Below are 16,738 nucleotides of genomic sequence, written 5' to 3'. Positions count from 1 at the left end.
GCCTAGGAACAAACAACAGAAGTTTGGTTTCCATGTGGAACTTGTCTTCATCAACTAGACAACACAAAGCAACCATTTACTTCTAACTTCTATGTCAGTAAGGTAAACACCATTTGAACCTGCACCTCAGCGTAAGCCTGAATTTAGGGACACTGTTTCATGAACTTTCCCAGGCAGAAGATGCTCGGTTGGCTCCTCTGAAGTAATTACAGTAAAATTGTTATCTTAATGTGTTTTCAATTCTTTGAATACAGTTTTCTGGATATTTTTAAGCAATGGTTTTTTTTAAATGGTACTTTAAAGACAATTTAGGTCTGCATGGAATATTTTGTTTGCATGCTGCTTGTAAGGTTTTACATTTGGTAAAAGTTAGGAACAGAAAAGTGGATTAAGTGTGTTAGTGGATACAAATGTGTTAGGTCCAGCAACAGTGATTTCAAGTTGTGTAGTTATATCTGTGTTAGAAAGCTGGGATACGCATTACCATTAAAATACACTAAATTCCTGTTATCACTATATACAATTTAGAATCTTATCTAAATTTCATCAATATTGTCTTTGCAGTAAGTTATACTGGTGAAGGAAATGCAATCATATGGTTTTCTTGCTAGAAGGTACAGAATACCTTTTTTTCAATTTATTTTTTTATATAGCTGCATTTACTGTTAGAGATGTCAATAAATTGCCTTTTTCTTTGAAAAAAAATTGCAGTTGAAAAGATTAGAATTTTTCCCTACTCTAAAATTTTTACTTGCTGTCATGAAGAAATTTTTAAGGCAGACTACAAGAATGTTCTAATTCTTGTGTCCCCATTTCTCAAAATATCAAAATGATGTTATGTGCCTTGTTGTCCCAGATTGTCTGTCGGTAGATTGCAGGGCATAATAGATCATTTTATGGTAACCCAGAAATAAGGAGCTACATGCTATCCTTGATTGTAATACCAATACTACTGATAGCAGCTGGGTTGTAGTACTGTGGCAGAACATAAAGCGTTCGGGTTGGATTAGCTCTATAAGAAAGTATGTAAAATATTTGCTGCACCTTTGATATGTGCAGTGCCCCAAGAGTGCTAAGTAACAACCATCAGCACTAAAGATAAAGTGATTTTATGTGCACTGGCACAGAAGCCTCTAGAACGGCTGTAACAGATTGGATTTCCTCAGGGTCTGACAACAGCCAAACCTCATGTTCAAGTACATCATTATATATTATCTGTGTTCATGACAGTGTTCACTGTAGTTACCACTTCTATCTTAATGTTTTAATTTTAAATTAGGCTATAGCCTTTTCACTATTTCAAGTGGCTATCTTCTGTACGTGACAGCACAGTTTTCCAACAACCTGCAGTTACTTAAATGCCATATATATTACATATATATTTATATATATATACATCATATCATACATACAACCTTTATAAAGTCTATCCTACCCCACAACTAAAATACCTTCCTTTCCAGGCTGCCACAAGCTGAGCAGGCAGCCGTGGGAGCCTTCCTTTCAGAAAGCTGCTTGGGCATTAATATGAAACCTAAGGTGCCACATTTCACATTCAGAATGATTACCAGATCTCATAGCGTTCCCAGAAGAAAACCTTGGTGCTTCTTAGGAAACAAATTTGCTGCCCATCCCATGGGTGACGGCTAATACAGATACTCGAGTCTACCTGTGACAGCTGCTAAATAGAAACAAGCCATCACCTGGCTGCCCTTTGCCTGTGCTCCTTCATAAGGTCCTTACAGCAGACATCCAATTCATAACAATACTGCCGCTGGTATCAGGTGCCTGGGCAGTGTATGGAAATGTTGTTATATTTGTCCATTAATAGAATTACCCAGAGGTGTGAATAATTACGAAAGCCCTTATGCTTTCCTAGATGTTTCATCCATTTGAAAACAAACAAGAAAAGGCTTGGGACTGTCAGGTTAGATCCCTGGAATGCTTTACAACATTAAATAATTAAGGTTCTCCACTTTCACATCCTCGACAAGAGTGGCTGAATATGGGTATCAGTTGCTTCACTGCACTGTGAAATTTAAATAGTGGAAAACGCATAGCTCTCAGGCCGGGTTGAGATAGTCATCTGTCACCAGGCAAGAACTGAGCAAAGTTAGGCAATCTGACCCAAAATGAAAGCCTGCTCAGCTAGGACTCATACAAATCATGACTTTGGGAGAATGTGAAGCCTGGTGACCCAGCATTTCTGATAGCTAAAGATTATTAAGACTTAAAGCTCAGGTTTCCCACAGCCGTAACAGCAGAAGAAGTAGGATAAAGTCACAGGCATTGAGACAAAGCATAATGCAGTTCGTTTCTGTAAAGACTTGAATCGATCTGCTGCAAATGCCTACCTCTGCTAAGTTTGTGATGCCTGCAGAGCACGACCACAAGTTGCATGCTTGTAGGCTTCTAAAGGGAACAAAAACTGTAAAGTTTTGAAAAGTAAAACTGCCATAATCATCTTGAAAGTGCCAATAGGATCTCTACAGTACCTACCCTTCCCAAAAACAAATACATAAACAAGGATCAATAAACAATCTCTTTTTTTAGAGCAGGTTAAGTCATCCCGAAGTATTCCTCATGAAATTACTAACCACTTTTTAAAAGATTTCAAAGGGCCCAGTTAATTATTCACTAGCTGTGCCTGTATCTCCTAATGTCTCTTCTCCCCTTAAGTATCATTCTAAGTGAGATATCCTTCCATTTGGCTGCAGAGCTTTACAAGTGCTGGCATGTGGCTCTGAAGATCCCTTTCCCGTCTGTTCAAAGCATTTTTATGCTCCTGGGCTGAAAGCATAGTTGTTCTACTCCGATTTCTTCAAATACTCTACTGAATGCTTAGCTTGACTCTTGTGAGGAGGCTTGCTGATACCAATGTTACTTTTTACACAGACATAGAAGTGTTTGCCTATCTGTCTGCTTCTATTCCCCAGTTATGTAAAAGGGCTATCACTTTTCTCACTGCCTAAGTATTGGAAAACAAATTTACGCATGACAGTGAGTTGCTCAAGTACCACAAAATAATGGTATGAGTGCTGTAGCTAGCTTCATTCTGTTATTATTAACGTGCCAAATGAACAGTTTATCAGAGATGATCTCATACAGTCAAAAGAATGGAAATTAGCTACCGCCTGTGGCTTTAAACTGAAACATGAACATAATGCACAGGAATGCATCACTCTTAAAAGTGCCTCTCTGTGGCTGTGACAGACAACAGGGAAGACGATGCAAATGGGTTTAAATGACTGTATCTAAAGCCATTGTTGCTTTGATCTAGTTGAAACTACCCAGTATTTTAAAGATCATTCACATATTAAGTGGCAGGTGTGTATTTCTGCTTCTTATTAGAAAAAAAAAAAAAAACAAACCAGCTGCTTTCTGTGAATTTAGCTTTGGGAGCTGGAGCGTTCCAGTTTCAATCTGCATTCTGGGACAGGTAACAGAGACCAATTAATCATGAAAGCTCCCTCAGATGGTCTCACCTTCTTTTGTCTTTGAACAGCACGATACAAAATAAAAATGGGTCATCAATGCATGAGCAAGAGGCTATGATATCCTATCCTTGAAGAGATGTTATACTTGCAGCATTGACATGAGATACAGAGAAAAGCAATCCTCTACTCAGTGCAAAAGCCTATCATCTGCAGGTGGGTATTGTTTGTTTGTTTTTACAGGCAGCATTAAAATATTTTTTTACGGTAAGGATGTTGATAGCTTTCAACACTGCAAATCCTGGGTGAAATGAAAGAGCTGGAACACGGAACACTGAGGAACAGATTAATTCGCTGCTCACCAACAATGCTCACTGTCAGTAGGAGCTGTGAGAAATAAGGGGATTTTGGTAATAAAGGGGGCCAAATGCCTGCAACAGGGTTTACAGGCTTGGAGCAACAGATGGATAAGAAAAGCATGTTTATGGAGAAAAAAATCAGCTGGAAAAATGAGTAATTAAAAAAAGAGGTAGAAATGGAAGAAATTTGTTCTAAGAGATATAAAGCCTCATTATCCTTCACTTGGTTTTCATGAAAAGAGCGAGGAGGGACTGTACACAAAACAAAGGGGGAAGAGAGGCAAATAGAAGTCAGTTCAAATCTCTGACTCGGCAGAAATCAGATAAATGCTACTCTACAGCTTTAATAGCAATAAGAGATTCCTTGGGATTGACAGAATAGGCAGAAGTAGTAGGATGAAGTCAGTGTTATATTTATTTTGGCTATCAAGAAGAGAAAAAAAAAAAAAAAAAACAGAACTAGAAGGCTCTACAAGCATGATTTGAATAATAAGAATAGCAGAAAATAGTTGGCATGGAACATTTAGCAAATTATACCTAAACTGCAGACAGTCAGCATCTATTTACCCACAGAGAGCATGCCTAACAAATCTCGTACTGCCTCATTGAAGAAGCAGCAATAACAGAAAAGATTTTACAGGGAGGGAATCAGTGGGTATAATTACATGGCCTGCAGAAAACACTTTTGACAGAATATAACCAGCTAGAAGTTAAACATGAATAGGGGAGCAACCACAACAATCAAACTTCAGTCAATGCAATGTTACGGTGGAAGAGAAATAGTAAAGAACAGGAATAAATTAAAAGAGATCTTATTTTACAGGACACCAAGGCACTAAAGGGTCTTGAATGATATGGCATATTCTGCACTGTTCCCAGGAAAACACTTAGCAATGTGCATGGATGAGAATCCCAAGAGAGGTGATGTTTTGTGTTTAGCCAGGAATAAGCCATGATCTCCTCCCCAAACACTTAGAAGTAGGGGGGAGAATAAAATAGAAAAAAAAAAAAAAAAAAAAAGATGTTTTGAGCATATGAGGTTTATAGTCTTAAATTTTAAGGCTGAAAGAGACTGTGATGAATTATTCTAACTTCGCATAGAATCTCACCCAGTAATTTCTGGCTGGACAACCACATTTCTAGGAAAAATACTTACTTAAAATACTTCAACAAATTCACTATGTTCATAGGTTAATTGTTCTGATGGTTAATTACTCTCAGTGAATCTTAAATATATCCTGAATTAGTCTGTCTCCAGTTTTCGAACTCTGGTTTTTGTTGTATCTTTGTTTGATTTCAGTGTGCTGTGTAATCCTCTCCCTGGAGGTCTACAGGTTTAATTTAAGTTACCTTATCTTGCAGTAGGTTGAACTTTAGTTTCTCATTATTGATCATGATTTGAGACTCCAAATAATTCTTGGAATCTTTTTCCCATTCTTCCCAAATTTCTGATTTTTTTTCTCTGAATTGTGTACACTGTGTGTCCACATAAATTAGACACAATTTACTAGTAAATGCCTAATCAGTAGAGAGTGACAAATCTTATTAAGAAAAAATAAAACATCAAAGCAATTGCAGATAACATTTCATCTTGGTATGGACCGTAAAGTCACGTCTCAAGCCCTGAGAATGACTACAATCTGGCTTCTGGTGGAGTTCACCCCGATGCGGTTTCTCCCGATTTTTTACACTTAATCAGAAGAGAATTTGGGGCAACTACACAGTTCTGGTTAAAGAAAGCAAAAGAAAAGAAAAAAATGGACAACACAGAAGGTTCAAGAGAGGATAACTAAGACAATAAGCCCTAACGACCCTAAATGATAAGCGAAAGAAGGTTAAACATGCTGTGGAAAAGAAAAGATTAATAGAAGACCTGGCTGATATACAAAATACCTTTAGGGAATAGAAAGGATAAATTTTAGTAGACTAGCTATTTAATAGAGGGATATGCAAGCATGATTAATTAATTAACATCTGTATTAGTTAATGAAGATGAAAAGCTTTATATTATTGCTGAGCTGTTTTATGAAGAAAAATAAAGGTAGCAGGCAGCTTTATACTTTTTAATGCAGAAGTTTAGCAAAATTACTGGAGCGGTCTCCCTAGGCTGTGTAGGCATAGGGGTTGGCATAACACAGGCATGGCAATGGAGGAGGGAAAGGGGACAGAGCTGCTTCAGCAGGGTAAATTTTTTATATAACACAAGAGCTCTTTGTTTGGAGAGTTCATTTTTGCACCTCTGCCTTCAAAATAAGTGTAACTATCTTCCAGTTAACTCAGGTTTGAGACTCTCATTACATAAGGGAGTTAGCTTCTCACTGTTCCTAAGGAAATATAAAATATTCCAACTCTCTAACAGAAAAAAACCTCTGAGGATGATTATTTATTGGAACATATTGCCCACGGAGGTTGTGAAATCTCTGTCCTTGGAGGTTTTTAAGACCTGATTAGACAAAGCCCTGAAATGGCTTCATGTGAATTCAGGCTTGGCCCTGCTCTGAGCTGCAGGTCGGACTGGAGCCCTCCCAAAGCCCTGTCCAATGTGAACAAATCTATGACACCATAACATAAAGGACAATTTTATAACTTAAATAATAGAGAAGCTATGATTCCTGATACATCAATAAGGAAAACTTTAACATAATTCACCAAAATACGATATATTTAAATATTAAAAAGCAGGTAACAAATAATTTAGGATAATTTTGCTGGGAGTAATGTCACACATTGCAGTCTCTGAGATGTTTTAGTGGGTCTTGATAACTATCATAAAGCTTATTGAAGCAGATGTACTTTTCAAGCAAGAGGCTGATTTATATCAAACAGAAGCTATAATCTCCTTAAGGTCTACTCATTTGATTTGGAGAGGTGAAGACTGGTTTTAAACGAAACTCAGTTTAAAAGAAATATTTGGAACTTACCTTTCTTTCTCCTTTGATTGTGAAATAATTGGTTTCCTTTCAGTCACTGAAATTCAGCATATTGCTTATAAAAAAATACTTTTGCTAACCAACTTTTGTGATTAATGGATAGAACTCATTAGATGCTTTATACTGTAAATTAATATATTGCTTTATATTGTAAATATATTATTTAAAATATTATATCTATACTACATTAGATGCTTTATAATGGCACAACATCTACAACTTGTTGCATGTATCCCCTTTTGATATAAATTCGAACTCCTACCCACTTACATTTAGAGTGGAATATTACCACATACGCCTAACAAAAATATAGGGCCCAATTAGATCAATCTCTCCCTCCCTCCCTCCCCAACTAACGCACAGCTGTTTAACCGCCTGTACCTGGTCTGAACAGATTTTGATCTAAATACAAAACTTCTGCCTCCAGGATCACCAATGTAAGTATATGCAAGTCCCTTTAAAATCCTGCACAGAAAGCAAATAGAAATGAAGAAGTCATTTATGTTACAATGCCATTTCCAGAACTAAGAAATGTCACTTTCATCGTCACTGCCAGCGTGACTTGAAATGTTTCATCTAAACTCATATTGAACTCAGGTTGCTGACAGTCCTCCTTGCTCCCTCCTACAAAGTCAGCTTCCCAAATCCCCCTCTTTGTGTGGCTGTACTGCTAGACAAGCCCCCACCTAATTACCCAAGATCGAAGAGGCTTTTTCACCTCAGCTGTCATTGCTGTAACAGCTGATAATACATTTTTTCCTAATGTCTTCTAACAAAGATATGTCGGTAGATCAGACACGCTCCTCACAAAACAGCACAGTTCAGCCATGCACCACTATACAAATTAGCATCCCTTCTCCTGCTAAACATCAGGAATCTTAGTATTACAGTACTCCGCATTTTGAAGCTGTACCTCCGTTGCCAAAGCAGGAGGCTCTGGGAACACAATCTGTACTCCTTTCCACTAAGGGCTCTGCCATTGCAGTGCATGGAAGAGGTCCCTCCCTGGAAAGGGAAAGGACATCATTCTGGCCAGGAAGAAACACTGAATGGTGACAGCAAACAGCATGGGATGCAAAGATATTTCTTGGTCTACCCTCTTGCCTAACTGAGAAGGTTCCCTTCAGGTTTGCATCCGAGGCCATCCCTTTTCACAGTCAATAAACACTGCTAACAGGTGGCCGATAAATGTTATAGCATGGTTTCACACAGTAGTAACATAAGGATGTGTGTGGACGTGTAGCATCCCTCAGCTCAAACGGACCGGATCCAGCCTTCTGTTCCATCATGCAAGGATCCTTGCCACATGCAACAGCTCTAGTCAAATCAGACTGAGCAAGAGCTCACTTTGCAAGTTTTGCACAGCAAACTGAGTTGCAACGTATCCGAACTGTATGCATCTTCTACATACAGCCCACTGGATTTTGTATCTGGGATCTTTTTCTTACCAATGTGGCACCCACAATTTAAATGATTATACTGATATACAGTCATTAGACAGAAATTGCGTCTGATCTGGTCCATCTTTGGCAAGATTGAAGATCAGAAAGCAGGCACCACATTTGCCTCTATAATACTCTCCTGAAAGGAGAAAGTCAAAGCCAAAGTCTTGCAGCAGAGAAAGTCAAAGCCGAAGTATAAACGTATAAACATAAAGAATGTAGAAAGGTAAAGGGCCCTTTTTTAACAGGTGAGGAATACAGTAAGAGAAAAGATGCACCCATGCTAACAGTACAACCTGAAACACTTCACAGCATTTCAAAAGCAACCTGTGACTTTGGGGGTTGGGCATAAACAAGTTACATCTTCTCTGAACTATGACTCTCTTTTCAGTCTGGTTTTCTCTGTGGGTGATGCCCAGACACAGATACAAAGCAAGAGACAGCACTTTCAATGTCAAATAAGATTCAGTTGTAAGACTTTTTTAAAACACATTCAACCTTTGTAAAACTATTTCTAAATATTTTAAATAATCTAAAATACTGCTAGCTAAAAAATTTTGTCTGACTGAACATAGTAATTAATAGAACCACGATGACATTATGACTGATAGATGGTCTACAGTTGAACAGACTTTAACAGGATACTGCCATAGGAGAGAAAGGCTGCTGCCAGCCATTTAGTTATTTCAGTTCTACTGAGCAAGACACATCCAAGAGCTTTAAATATGATGACAATCCAATTTTAGCTCCCAAGAATCAGTTTCAAAGTAAACGTCTTGGACAGTGAAGTCAACAGAAAACATTTAGCCACTAATTCTGTAGAAGTTTTGTAGTTATTTGGGGGTTTTTTTAATCCCTGAGAGTGCAGCAATGACATATAAAAAGAAAAAATGGCTCTGGATTTCTGGAACTAACCCAGGACACCAGGATTCTGACAATGAGCTCCTGCACATTTTTGTTAAAGCTCCTGTGCCTCAGGGAACAGCAATAATCTCTCTAGTAACCAGAACTGTCTTTAAAAGCTACTTTTGTACACGTCAATTTCTGAGTGGAGTACCATTTGATCTAGTGCTCATTTTTAAATGCACTGCAATTTAAATACAAACTCATGCAATAATCTTGACACTACTTTTTTCAGGGCACAGAAGCCTAACAGCAGCAGTACCTTATTGGCTGCCAATACCTGTGCCATGATGTTTTGCTAAGATAGAATACATAAAATCACAATGGAAAAAACCAGAAGATGATGCTGCAACTGCATTGCTTTTGTAATGAAATAATGATTAAAATGTTACTGCGGTTGAACTGTATGTATTCAGCTCTATTTGTAAAAGAATTCCATTGCACAGATGCAAGTTCACTGATGAAACAGGGAAGAAAGCTTTTCTCACAGAGAAATGTGGTAATTCTTCACAATAAAATTGCTTGCTTCTGTTAGGAAGTTTTAAGTCTGGTTTCATAAAACAGAAAACAAATCCTTATTAAATATATAGTCCAGTTGAATGTTGTTGTCTTTTCTCAGGCTACAGTCCTGCTGAAGTCAAATCTCTCTTTGAGGAGACTGTCAAGATTTAGTAGCAGAACTTTTTTTTGTAATGGAAAGAGTAGAAACTTGGCTCATTAGTTACGCCATTTTTGTGTCAGTGTGACATCCGCTGGCAGGTAGCGGAGAGTAAAACCTATCAAGCAAGCAGCTCAGAAACCTGCAGCATCCCAGAGCTCTACGTTTATGTAACCTCCTATTCCAACAAGTTTTACCAACATTTTTGCCCAATGTGAGCCTCAGAGTGATATATGCCTAGTAAATACTTTTGAGAGAGAAAAAGATATTAATTAAAAGCAAGCAATAAAGTCAGAGTTGTTTACTACTATTTCTCCAATAATTCTCCTTTTTTTAATAAACAGAACGGAAAGCGTAACTGGTTAGATAAAGTTTTGCAGCAACAGTAGTGGCTTAACAATTCTCTACCAGATGCTGGTGTGGAAAAAAGAGAGAGATACAGAGAAACAGTTTCATGGTTAAAACACTGAACTCATCAGTTGTTCCAATGTTTGTTTTCAGATTTGCCAGGGTTTTTTTCTGAGAGCTTGGGCAAGTGAACGAATTACCCTGCATTTGTAAAAGAGAGAAAGTAATTTGTCCCTCTCCAGTAGTTCCCTGTCTCTCTTGAACCAGGGAGCCCAGAACTGGATGCAGCACTCCAGATGCGGCCTCACCAATGCCCTGATGCTGCAGTTCCATGGAACAGGAGGGCAATGCAATAGCATCCTGCCAATGAGAGGGGCAGCCAAATCCCCCTTCATCTCCCACCGCATCGCTTAGCTTTGTGTCAGCCTTGATGGTTGCCAGGACTATCCAAAACACAATTCAACTCAATGACCATTCTGAAAGCTAACTAGTCAAAACAAAACAAGATGCCTTTTTTTTTTTTTTGTCGGGTTAGTGAATCAGATAATGAAAAAAATCACCACAGACTAGGCAAAAGGAAAGGGAGGACAAGAGATGAGGGAGGAGAAAAAGACCATGCGTTTCTCATGGCAGCAAGCCAGCAGATCAGCTTGGATGTCTGTGAAAATGCAACCTGACAAACATATATCTTTAGGATCCCAAAATAATTCTCTAGAGCAATGGTTACTCCAAGTAGCTATAGTTGTAAGCACAGAAAAATAATCTTTTTAATCATTTAAAAATGGTCAGATGAGGGAAATTTAAGTCATACTTTTTTAGCTACTGAAGCAGACAGATGATGCATCCAAGCTTCTAACCCACTTTTCAGAGAAGAACCAGAGGGCTAGACGCAAGCTGGTTTCTCAAGCTGATGCACAGTATTTCACTGTCAGGAATGCCACTTAAATATTAACCAAAAGTCTACATCAGTCTTCCTACTGTGAGCATGCAGAACAGTGGAGAGATTGTACTTCAGCTGACGTTTATTTATCCTGCATGGAATTTGAAGTAAAACTGCAGCTGAATGAAATCGTGTGCAATCTGCCATCTGTGTATTCCACCAGGAGTATCATTCTGGATTGTTTAATTTTGGGGAAAAAGTCAGACAAGGATTGTGGCTCCAAGGGTGAAGCATGTACAGACTTAAGGAGGTGATATACTTGTGTTTTAAAGTGCATTTTTGCTATTTTTTGTTGGGGCTTTTTATTTCTGAGACTATCACAGCTGTTTCACAGACTCTCTAAGCAGGTCTCTCTGTTTGATGTTTTACATTTTGTAAAAGAACTTTAACTGTGCTATTCAGATTTTTTTCCCAAATTGATCCCTACTCTTCATAAACTCCCTTTTCAGCCTTTGTACTTTCTTCCAGTTACTCAGTAACATTGGCTGTTGTCTAGGAAACGCATCTTGTGTTCTCCTGAGCATCCCGGCACTGTTAATGAAAGAAATCCCTTTGCATCTCTGGGTCACATCATGTTAATTCAGCAACTCTGTGTGAGAGCCAAGCTACTGATTTAGTGTGCAACCTGCAATGCAAAATGCTCTTTATAAGGCTACCAGAGTGAAAGAGCTACCATAAGGAAACCTTCCTCACAAGGCCTCACAGTGGTTAGCTATACAGCGAATTGCACATATTCAGACAATCACACGTATTCAGAAAATCACATCTTCTCATACATACCAAGGACAACAGCAAAATATTCAGCAACTGGAATGGCAGTAGGAAAGGCCTAGAGTAGTGATATTTTCCTCAAGACAAACTCCATACATCCCCTTCAGACTGCTATGTATAAGTCTATATAAGAAATCAGAAGAGGATTTGTGAAGTTTTGTTGTACAAAAAAAATCTTACAAACAAAAAAAAAATTAAGTCCAGACCTCAGCACTTATTTAATGCTTTTTCACCTTGAAGTGTAGCAAAGCTCTACTCAGTTCATCCAGCTTCTCCACCTTTGAGCAGAGGAATAGGTCAATTCATCCAATAACACAAGTAAGACTAAGCAACAGCAGAAAGCTGGCAGACAGGATTGTTGTCTGGAACTTGAGTGGCACCAACCAGGCAAGTTTAGGCAGACTAGAGCCCATCTTCATTTGTTGTAGTTGTTGTTGTTTTCTTTTGTTTAATTAAATAGAAGTGATGCTTCCAAGGTCAAACTGCCAGGGAAGGATGGTCACTGCCAGCTCTATGAGTCGTATTGTCAAATCACGGGGTCCAGTTGGTCAAGTTGATCTTTCAGCTTCAGTATTTCACAGAGCAGTGGAGGCTATGACTAGCTGAAATCCTTATCTGGTTTAATTACAGGCTTTGAAGTCCTGTAGGAACATGATTTTCTCTGGGCCAATGAAAAATCAATTAAGAGAGTAAACCTCCAAAATTCACACCCAGCTCAATGACAGTTCTATAGAAAACTGCTCAATATCAGCATCAGCATCAGTGAAACTATGTATTACTTTGTGGCTAAGAAAGGTTATTTGCTAACAGCCTAGATGGAAGAAGAATGCTATTAAAAAAAAATTATCTTTAAAAAAAGTGGTCTGATGCCCACTTGACTTAAGGTATTCCCTCAAATACAGATGAACGGCTACAGAACTACTCCCAGCTGTTACTATACTTACAAAGCTGCATGAGAATTGAGACTTTGGTGATATAAAGGTGATATAAAGACTTTAAGAACAGGTAAGACAGGAAGGTACGCAGGCATCCTTGTTAAACTTTTCACTACTGTCACAAGCAAGCAAAAATACAAATTAAAAACCATATTGCTGTATATCAAGACCACTCAGCTTCCTATGTCGTCTTGGTAGCAATGAGTTGTGATTGTGAATGCCTCATGATCCCTTATTGTAGGATGGGATGTGGGATACTGCATCAAGGAGAAAGGGAGGTACATGCTGGCCATTAGAAAGAGTGGTCTGTGCCAACTGAAAAGGGAAAGATACCCACAGACTGTGCAAAGGCTGAAGATGGGGAGTGTTCATTCTAGCCCACTGGCAAAAAGACAGCAGATGCCTCAAAAATGTGGCAACAGAGAGCAGGAACAGATTTCAAATAACTCCCTTTTGTACAAACACATTATTCGTTGTCTGTACCTTACTGACATCTTCTCTGTGATTTTTTTTAATGATACACCATGCTTTTGGTCTTTTGCTCCAGGGAAAGCAAGCCCGCATTAAGATGATAATAAAAAAAAAACCATAATCCTGGTGATTTATAGTCTCAAACTGAGATGTGTAAATGATCTGCTCTCCTCAGAATATTAAAGCTATTTGCTATTCAAACCCAGATCTGATTTTTGCAGAGGGCCTCTCATATTAATTGAAGGTCAGATCAATATCACTATTTGTAGGGTGTTTGGAATACATGCCAGGAGACATTTCCATATTAAAATTCAATAAGACATTACACCAACAAACTCACTCTTGCCTGAGGTTAACCTTAAACAGGAAAGAGATATTTCAACCCGTTAATCTCATTCTTCCCCATATTAGCTTGTCATGGTGTTGGGCATGGCTTCCGCCTTTGCAAATTTAATTTGTGTCAAAGCTTGCAATTTTCATTGCTTGCTGTCACTACATTACGATTCTTGTCTTCTTTCTCCCAGTTAAAGAGCAGTATGTAATTGGAGTGGTTTTCACTATACAAAACTTGGCAAACTGGTCCCTACTCACGATGCGATGAAGACTCAGCCATGCTGTCACACTTAATACAGTCAATGACTCTGCACCTCTCCCCAGATTTTCTAGCTGAAGATTTGCAACAGCAATCAAGATCTTTACCTAAAACTGATGCAAGCCAAACAGATGATGATTACAGCAATTGCTAGTTGATGAACTGGGACCCAAATGTTGCCCTTATCTTGATGTTCATTGCAGTCAGACACGGTTTCCCAGCCATCAGTGTCTGGTGAGTGAACAAGCTTGCCTGGCCTGGAAGACAGCCTGGGTGACCTCAGTGGTCTTTTACATTTCTATCAACAAGAAAAGTGCACTGGGAATAGAATCAGAAACGTGAACGCTGTCCACTATAACCCTTAAAATGTGTCAAATGTATTTTCCACTTCTCTTGTTGAATATGAATGCACAATCAGGAGGCCCAGGTAATGAGATCTGCAGGTTTGCTTCTTACATAAAATGCTCATCAGTATTTTATGTTATTAACCTTTGCAGTAAAAGATCATCAGGTCCTTTTCCTCTTTCATTAAAAGCTTTTCAGACAGAAAAAAGGGGTCAGTTCATCCCAAGTATTGTGTCCCCAGTGATTTCAAGCAGCTTTCATTATTATTTTTTTTTTCTTCCCTCCCTATTCTTATTCATTCCCTATTCATGCATACATGAGGTAAAGCAGATGTCATTTGCTTTTGGAAGCCCACCATCCCCAGTTATAATGGCCAATAATCATTTTGATCAAGGTTAATGATCAGTTTCAGGATTTTCTATTTCCCTTGTATTACCTTGAAACAAGTGGTTGCATATTTTTTGTCTCCAAAATGTTACTGCTTTTTAAAACAGATTTTCTTCTTTAAAAAAAAGGTGCCTCTGGTTCTAAACTCTCTAAGAATTTAAAGATTCTTAGAATACCCGCAAAGTCCCAATACTGCATTCATTAGTTCCCTAGTTTATAGTTCCAAGAAAATACTATTTCACCAAAGATGCAACAACTAACTTTGAAGCAAAAATGGAGGGAAAGGTCTCCAAAAGAAAGCTTCAAAATGCTGCTTGAATTTTATAGGTGACATCTGTGACAACTGATGACAAGTGTTTTTCACCTTGGATCCTGTATCATTTAACAGGAAAGCATCACTGATGTGAAATGCAGAACTGGAAGGTAATGTTACAGGAGACTGAAGTCTCAGAAATCACTTGCAAGATAGGATTCACATTTAAAAGCTAGATGTCAAATATTCAGTGGACTTAATAAATTATGACCACAGAAGCAACGGCAGCTGTGCTGGTTTATGGAAGCTCATAACGTTCATATGAATGAGTATTTTCCCCTACAAGTTATTCCTATGAAAAGAAGGTATTTCCCCTTGGAAAATGTGTGAGGGGGAATATCTGCTTCCTCCTGCACTGGACAGATTTTCTTCTCTTTAGAAGAAATAACATTTAAATGATGGTGGCAGTTTTCTTTGTTAAAGGGAATACGAGAGAAGGGGTTGCTTTGAAGTGACACATTGTTTAACATGTTTCCAGCAAAGTAATTTTGAGAATGTTAATGAAAGCTTATTATTCTACAGCTAACATCAAATTAAAAAGCAGCAACTGTGAAGATTAGCAAAACTTGGAAAATTTTGTAGTACATAGGAGGCAGCTTCTTGAACAGTCTGAAAGCAGCAGGGTTCCGAGATGAACCTCCTAATGCTACACAGGGACAACTTACAGATCTAGAACATCAGTCCAAAAAAATATCAGTCTGCATAATACTCTTATTCTTACTTAAGAGCACTCGTTTAAGTATTGTATTCAAACACAATGCTTCACACACCCAGAGCTATTTTATGCTATTACTTGTTAAAGAAACTGAGCAGGTAAAAGCATCAGGCCACTTCAACAAGGCTGAGTATCCCAGAAACAACAGTCCAGAAGCACATAGTAACTCTGATACGCCTGAACTGCATAGCTGCACAACTGAGCTGCCAAACCTGATTACAAAAGGTGCTGTACAAACACAACTTTTTAATCTAAGAAAAGGGATAACACTGGGGTGGCAAAAAGCAGGGCAACATCTGAGAGAAAACCACCCGAGCTTCCAATTCTGGTCAGGATTCAGAGGCATCAAGGCCTCATAAAAGTTTTACAAAAGCATTTAGAGGGATTGAAGTTGTAACGATGTTTATAGGGAGCTGCTCAACGGGGGGGAGGGGGGGGGGGAGAAAAAAAAAAAAGCAACAGTGTGCTTGATTTGAAAGAGATGCTGATCAGAAGCATAAATCAACCATTTGATAGGGGGAAAAGGAAACAGATTAAAGTGATGAGAGAGGCTTGAATGTGAAGACACACATTTCTTGGATAAAGGAAGGAGGTAAAATAACCAAAGACACAGGCTAGAAAAACAATCTTTTAGGGAGCATATTTTGAAAAGATAAAAGACTGCATTAGTAAAGGTCAAATGAAAGGATGTGGCATTAACCAAAACATACGTTGAGAATTTTAAGAATTTTACCTTGCAAATATACGGGGGGGGAAAAAATCATACCTTCAAAAAACAAAGATACAACATCTGCAACTGAGCATGGCTCACTGCTGAAGTTGGAGAAGGCTCTGCCCAAACAATCCAAATGTAGCTGAGGATTCTACTTTGGGGACAGGAGTAGATCCCTGCCCTTTACCTTCTGCATCTCACTGGACAGCTTTGGCCAGCAGAAAAAAGCATACTCTTGATGCAGAACACTTTACATCTTCCTAACTAGAAAAACTGTTGAAGAACAGTTATTACCATTGGTATTTCTGTTGCAAGACGCTATTTCCAAGACAATCACAAACTCTGGCCAATGCAGCCCACTTCCTTTGCCTCATACCAGTTTGTGCGCAGGGACAGTTTGTGCGCACACTCTTGGCCCATACGGAGCAACGTGTGTTTCCTTTCACTTTGGCAATTTATAACAGTAACTTTTACTTTCTACTC

General features: G+C 38.5%; 1 long non-coding RNA gene across 2 annotated transcripts in view; it reads right to left on the bottom strand.

The window, feature by feature from the left end:
* Positions 1-15,825, bottom strand: part of LOC114017780 (uncharacterized) — a 33,631-nt gene extending 17,806 nt beyond the window's left edge. For both annotated transcript variants that reach the window (XR_008734285.1, XR_008734286.1), the window contains exons 1-2: positions 12,019-15,825; positions 11,795-11,908 (exon numbers count right to left, since the gene is read on the bottom strand). This is a non-coding gene — a long non-coding RNA (uncharacterized LOC114017780). The remainder of the gene's footprint in view (positions 1-11,794; positions 11,909-12,018) is intronic.
* Between the last annotated feature and the right edge of the window lie 913 nt (positions 15,826-16,738).

This window comes from Falco cherrug, chromosome 10, assembly GCF_023634085.1.
Source record: "Falco cherrug isolate bFalChe1 chromosome 10, bFalChe1.pri, whole genome shotgun sequence".
Taxonomy (NCBI): Eukaryota; Metazoa; Chordata; class Aves; order Falconiformes; family Falconidae; genus Falco; species Falco cherrug.
Note: the sequence above shows the minus strand (reverse complement) of the source record. Positions and strands in the feature narration are given on the sequence as shown.